General features: G+C 37.0%; 1 pseudogene; it reads left to right on the forward strand.

Annotated features, from left to right (window-relative positions):
• Positions 1–4,584: 4,584 nt before the first annotated feature.
• Positions 4,585–6,090, forward strand: LOC120188757 (annotated as a pseudogene).
• The last annotated feature ends 1,172 nt before the right edge of the window (positions 6,091–7,262 follow it).

Raw genomic sequence — 7,262 nt, forward strand, 5'->3', positions numbered from 1 at the left:
GTTATCTCTTTCATTTTTGTGCGGCATATGGTTTCTAAATTTCTCATAGATTCTTTGTTTTACATGTTTAGGTTTGACCTTTTCTTTTCCTTATGATGACAGTTCATGAATGAAAGCTTATGCACGTCGGTTTTGGTCTTTATGTAGGATTAAACCTACTGCCCTTCTATTTATACATGTCTTCTTTTGCACACCAGTAATCTTAATACAATCTGTGTACTTGTACCGACGCTGTTTAAGTTTCTGTTAAAGCATAGGTTGGAATATGTCTAGTAGGATTTCGTATTGTGGGCAGCAAAGGAGTCATTGAATATGCAAGGCGTAGTTTAGGTTTGAAAAGGGTAATCATATAGGCTGTTTCTTTATATACTTAGAGAACTTTGATTAAGCCCCTTTGACGAAGTTGCTGAAACTAGGTTAAATTTTGAGGGCCTTTTGGATGGGTAGCAGGACCAAGTACCAACAGCTGTTTGTTAGTATTGATTAATGAGTTACATGATGCCGTAGACCACGCTTTAGTTTGGTTTCACGTCTTCGACACATTTTACCCGCCCTGCCTCTTGTAATGAGTTGGTAAGTTTTCTGAGTTTAGCATCATATACCGATGTTCATGGTTGCGTCATCTCAGTGGCATCTGAAATATGTGGCTGTTGATGATCAATATCCACATCCGGAGAGGTAAAACTCTCTTCTGTAATGTCCATCCTTCCAAATGACTACGGTCTAGCTGTATGTTTTGGCTGGGCAATTGGAAACTTATTTTCTTGTTATTTCTTTGCAGTTGCAAGTGTTTTGCATAAAATGTGCCGGATTCTTTATTTGAAGTTTAGCTTGTTGATCAGTTCGGGCAAAATGTTATTTGATTACTGATAACGCTTTGAAAAGTGTCTTTTAATATTCCTGAAGGTTAAGTCTTATTGAGTTAATTTGGAGATCAATCAATGTTGTCTGTTAAAATAGGCTTTGAGGCAACATCAAAACCCTTTATGCTACTTAAATTCCTATGGAACTTGGCCTGTAAATACAGTTGTATCAATTCTCTTTTATTGCATATGAACTTTCCCTAGATTTCTATGCCATGGTGACACTAAACTTTTGGAAGAACAAATTGATTTGCTCAAGGAAAGTTGTGGATCATTACTGCAAATTCTCCGATAATGATCGGTCTGGCCGTACCCTTTACCAGTTGCCATTGCATCAATTCTGGCCTGTGATCAGTATCTTTGAGAATATGTATAATATAGATTCGAATATTTGTAGATATCCGACTAATGTTTAGGACATATTTTAATTGCTTAGAAAGGTGCTCTTATATTCCTAAACCAGATTTGTTTGAGGTGCTTTGGCTATCACTCAACTTTGTCGTATGTTAAAGAGGTTTGAAGCAATATTAACCCTTTTATTCTATTTCAATTATTATGCAACTTTGTCTACAGATGCAAAGCTATCGATTCTCTTTATTGCATATTCAGTTTGGTGACACCAACTTTTAGAAGAATTAGGGGTGTAAATAATATAGGGTAAATTACGCATTTAATATATAAACTATCAGTTTTTGTCTGTTTTATTTTACATGCACAAAGTCGGATAAAAAACCGATCCGGATCGGATAAAAACCGATCCGGTTTTTTCATCTAGCCAAAAAACTGGATTTTAATAAATCGGTTCGGATCTTAATCGGTTTGGAGGGCCGGATGGTATAACCGGTTTTGGTTTGAAAAAAATTGGTTTTTTTAAAAAAAAACCGGATAAAAAAAACCGATGGTGGTGAGCAGCACTACTCTCACGTAAATTGTAGTGATCTCAAATATCTTTGTTTCGAGTGTGTTCGATCACTCTTACGACTTCAAGGTTCCCTTGACAAAAGATTTAGCCGTGTGTTAGGGTCGGTATTTGTAGCTATGATGAACAAAAAATTGCAAAAATAAATTTTAGAGATGTTTAAGTGTTGTGTAATAAGATTTGAGAAAGTTGTAATCAACTAAATACATCCCTAATCTATTTATACATGTTCAGGGTGATAAAATGATGATTTTTTTTAGAAAAAGGGTCAAAACAGGGTCACAAAAACCCTCCCCCAACGGCGTTCTTATTGGTGGTGGAGAGTGGCGTTCGTCTGTTGAGGAAGCAAGAGTGGGTCCTCTGAACGAAGAGGAATGGGCTGTTGGAATTGATTCCCAGACTGTTCGTGATGGGGTAGCAGCGCATGCTTCAATTTATCAGAGGAGTGACTTTATGAATGTTATGGAAGTAGATTATAGGGAGCACGTGATTGTTGATCTGAATGGTTATGCTGCTTCCGATGTTAATGCGCATAATGTTGGTTTCTAGTGACGTTGTTAGTGGTTCTGTTGGACCAAAAATTAATGTTAGTGGAGGGCTTAAGGCACTAAATAAAGAATTGGAATTGGTTCATTCCCACAAGCATAACCACGTTAGTTCCAATACACATGAAAATATTATTTTATCAAAAGCTGTAAAGGGATCGTTAGTGGCTTGCACTAGCAATGTCTTGAGAAGAAAGTTGAAGTTTAGGAGGAGGCGAAAGGTAAGCCAAGATGTCAGAAGAGGTGCGACTGATCTCTGCTCATCGGTTGGAGATTGAAATCGGCTGATTTAATATTCGAATCAGCTTTGATTCTTATACACACTCTTTTTCTTCCATTTAGGATTAGGGAGATTTTTTAATGAGGTCATCGAGTTGGTATACTTTATAACCGTTCTTAATACAAAGTATCATCTTTAAAAAAAAGTTTTTAAAACCGCAGACCGGATTTTTTTCCGGATAAAAACCGGTTTTTATCCGGTTTTTTCAAACCGGTTTTTAATCCGGTAAAAAAACTGATAGTCCAGTTTTTTCCCAAACCGGTTATACTATCTGGTTTTTAAATATCCGATCCGGTTTAAAAAAACGGTTTTTCCCAAATTCAGTTTCGGAAATCTTTTGCGCAAAATCGTATATTCAGATTTTTTGTGCACTTCTGTGTTTTATTACCTGAACTTTCATTTTTTTCAAATATATACCTAAAGTTTAGTTTTTGTTTCATTTTAGTAGCATGTTGTTAAAACTTTAACGCATTTAATACATAAATTATCAGTTTTGGTTTGTTTTAGTACCTAATTTTCATTTTTTTCAAAGCTTAACATTAAATTTTGAATAGAGTATTAAAAAAGAAGAAGAGCTAAAGTTTTTAACAATGAGTACTAAAATGAAACGAAAATTAAACTTTAGATATGGTTTTGAAAAAAATTAAAAGTTTAGATACTAAAACAAATTAAAATTGATAATTTAGGTACTAAACGAAATAATAATTAAAATAAAAATGAATAAAGCACATTAGTTTGTACCATGGTGTCATGCCACCTTCAACGCATGTAATACTAAGTAATTGGTATGCAGCGACAAAACTAAATACAACCATGAAACATATTCGTAAGTTTTTTTCGTGGTGATTCAACAATTTGCGGCAATGGAGGATCAACACCTTTGTAGAATCTTGTCGCAAAATTCGTGTGTACATAAAACAAGAATAAAACAAAACAATTAATAACATAGAAAAATTATTCTATTTAATAATCAAAGAAGTATAAAATCAACGATTGGAACCGAGTTGAGGCCAGCAACTATACAGTTTTCTTAAGACAGATTTTTGGCTACTCCTTGGTGCTTGAGATCTTTGGTCTCTGTCTCCCAGGATACAATAATAGGAATGGCAACGGGTCGGGTTCGGGGCGGGTTTTGCTCGCCCCGTCCCCGAACCCAAAATGAATCCTCGACCCCGACCCGATCCCTGTTGGGTTTTTATCGAGGCACCCCGTCGAGGATTTGTTTTGCCCCGTCCCCGAACCCGACCCAAAATATTATACTTAAACCCGAACCTGAAAATATTATATATATAATTAATATAAAAAATATAAAATATTATATATATATATAATCGGGGCGGGACAGAGATATCTTGCCCCGTCCCCGAACTAGACCCAAAAAATCTCTGATACCCGACCCGACCCGAACTTGATCGGGTTTCGGGTTTTCCCGTCGGATTTGGGTCATTCTACCATCCCTATACAACAACAAGATTATCAGCGCACAGTAATACAACTGTCGAGATCACAAACTATTCCTTACTTTCGTCTATCACAAAAAAACCATGAAGGAAAACTTTTTGAATTATTTTCCATTGTAAAAAAATTAATTTAATAGGTTAACACGGTATTTATAGGAAGTTTAAATTGTGAACTATTAGAAATTTTTTGACCTAATGAAACATTAATGAGAATCAATCAATTAAACAATTTTCAAAATTACTATTTTGATTAAAGAAACTTTTTTTAATATTTATCATTTTAATTCAAAACAGATTTTGAAAAGATATGTTCTATTTGAGGAAAAATTATTTCACCTTTGGGTTAAAATATTTGTAAGCCCACAAATAGTTAGTCTGATTCGAACATTTAAGTTACTCATATCATGCACGTCTGCACATTTATAAACCAACAATTAGTTCTACATTTTTTTCAATAATATTGGATCAATTTCTCATTTAAACTTTCAAAATTATCATTTTTTTCCAACAATCATTCTGTGAGAAAGCCGTTGACGAGACATCATACTCGGCTTTGCAGTCGGAAATGGCGTCGAATACGACATTGGAAATTAACAGTGTTGGTCTACTGCAAGCCTTGTTGGAGCAATCTATAGTTCGTATGCGAAACGCCATCGATGTGGCGAGCAACTTCAAGCATCGGATCAACAATCCCGGACAGCAAGCAGCTTTGGCTGATTGCATGGAATTAATGGAGTCATAGAAGGGTCGGCTGGGACCCTTATGGAGCCGGCGCTCGATGACCTAATATCGAGAGCAAGAGCTTCTCTGGCGATTTTTGTTTCTTCTTCCCCAAGGAAGACGAAACTCGCCGATCATTTAATCAATGGATTCCCATCATGGGTCAGCAGCAAGGACAGGAAGATGTTACAGTCTTTGCCTAATGAGATAAATCCCAATGTTGTGGTGGCCAAAGATGGGTCAGGCAGGTACAAGACACTAGGGGAAGCTGTTGCAGCTGCCCCAGACAAAAGCAAGACCAAGTACATAATCTATGTGAAAAGGGTATTTACAAAGAAAATGTGGAGGTAGGGAAAAACAAGAAGAATCTGATGATAGTCGGTGATGGCATGAGCTCGACAATTATCACCGGCAGCCTGAATGTTGTCGATGGATCCACCACCTTCAGATCAGCCACTGTTGGTAAAGATCTCGTCCTTTTGTACCATCACTATCTGTTTCATTAGTTGATATTAGTTTATCTTTGTCTATATGGTGCCACAACAGCGGCCGTAGGCGATGGATTCATGGCCCAAGACATCCGGTTCCAAAACACAGCAGGGCCACAAAAGCACATAGAGGTAGCACTTCGTGTCGGAGCCGATCAATCGGTCATAAACCAGTGCCAAATCGACGGTTACCAACACACTTTACACACATTCCAACCGCCAATTCTACAGATATTCCACCATTACCGGCACGGTCGACTTCATATTCAGTGATGCAGTCGTGGTACTCCAGAACTGTAAGCTCGTGGCAAGGAAGCCGATGGACAAGCAATCGAACATGGTTACAGCACAAGGCAGAATAGACTCGAGCCAAAACACGGGCACCTCAATCCAAAGCTGCAACATAGCAAGTTCTGATCTTCAACCAGTTAAAGGCTCCATCAAGACATATTTGGGACGTCCATGGAAGGAGTACTCGAGAACTGTGATCATTCAATCATTCATTGATAATCATATTGATCCTTCATGGCGGTCAGTTTGTAGTGGGGATTTTGCACTGAAGACGTACTACGGCGAGTACATGAATAAGGGAGCAGGAGCAGCAAGCCAGCAACTGATAAACGAGTGAAATGGCCTGGATTTCGTGTGATTACCAGCGCAACAGGGGCCAAGAAGTTCACAGTGGCTGAGCTTATACAAGGAGGAACTTGGTTGAAACCTACTGGAGTCGAATTTACCGAAGGGCTGTAAAAATAAATAGCTAGGGCTTGGGTTCTTTTAACTTGTTTTTGTTTTGAATAAATGAATTGAAAAGCTCCCTTTAATCTAACATGACTTTTCTGGTTCAATGAAAAACTACCTTTTATTTTTTTTGTTTTTGTTTTAAATTTTGAAACATACTTATCGTCCGATAAAAAATTATTCCGACTGTTCTTGCAGTTAAACTAACCAAAATTATGTTAATATTACATCTTCCAACTCAAACTGCAGTAGTTTTTTATGAACTGCAGTAGTTTTGCCCGCATTTTAAGAAGAGCAATACTTTAAAGTTTTGGAAATGAGTAACCTTAATACTACATTAAAACACCAGAGGTCTGAACATCAGTAGATCAAAACAATAGACCAATCTACATATCCCACAACAATTTTTTGTTAAAAAATGTTGGGTTGCTTAACCAAAACTAACCAAGCTACACTCATTTTGTTTCTCTCTTCCTACTAATACCCTCTGTACAACCCTCTCTTCATCAAACACCACTTTCCCTTGCATTTCTTGCTCAGTTCGATTCAAGCGGCTGTTGCCATTGTATTAGGAGCCTAAAATCATGGCTGGTAAGATTAAAGACATCTACAAAGGTTTCAAATCCATTTCCCACTTGTTTGGTGAGTTTCTTTTTTGTTTCTCGTTAAATATACAATAAATATGAATGTATTGTATTTCAATACGTTTTTTTTATCGGGTGGGGTCTTGATTGTAGTTGTGAAGAAGCAAGAGATGGAAATTGGGCTCCCGACGGATGTTATACATGTAGCACATGTTGGTGCTGATCACTCTTCCACCACTGCTCCTAGTTGGGTATGTTGTATTCAAAAGCTACATTTTGGATAGGCTAAATTGAGTTGTATTTATCTTTGATCTACACTTTGCTTGGAATTCAATACAGATGAATGAATTCAAGACTGGTCCTAATAAAACAGCAGAATCAACCGGCAACACCGGAGTTCCTCTTTCAACACTGTCCTCTCAAAGTACGTTTTCTCAAAAAGATGAAACATTTTAAATGACCTTTACCTCTTTATTAGACGATTTTGCATTCAAAATTATTCATATATTGGGACCTAACCTATACTACCTTGTTACAGGTATTGATCAATCAATAGGATCTGAATCCGAAACTGAGAAAACGAGAAGACAGTCCTGCACTGATGTTACGGAGAAACGAAAAAGGAGAAGGAAGAGCAATTTCATTGTTGAGTCTTTTTCCTC

The sequence above is a fragment of the Hibiscus syriacus genome, unplaced genomic scaffold (assembly GCF_006381635.1).
Source record: "Hibiscus syriacus cultivar Baekdansim isolate YM2019G1 unplaced genomic scaffold, ASM638163v2 tig00004072_pilon, whole genome shotgun sequence".
Taxonomy (NCBI): Eukaryota; Viridiplantae; Streptophyta; class Magnoliopsida; order Malvales; family Malvaceae; genus Hibiscus; species Hibiscus syriacus.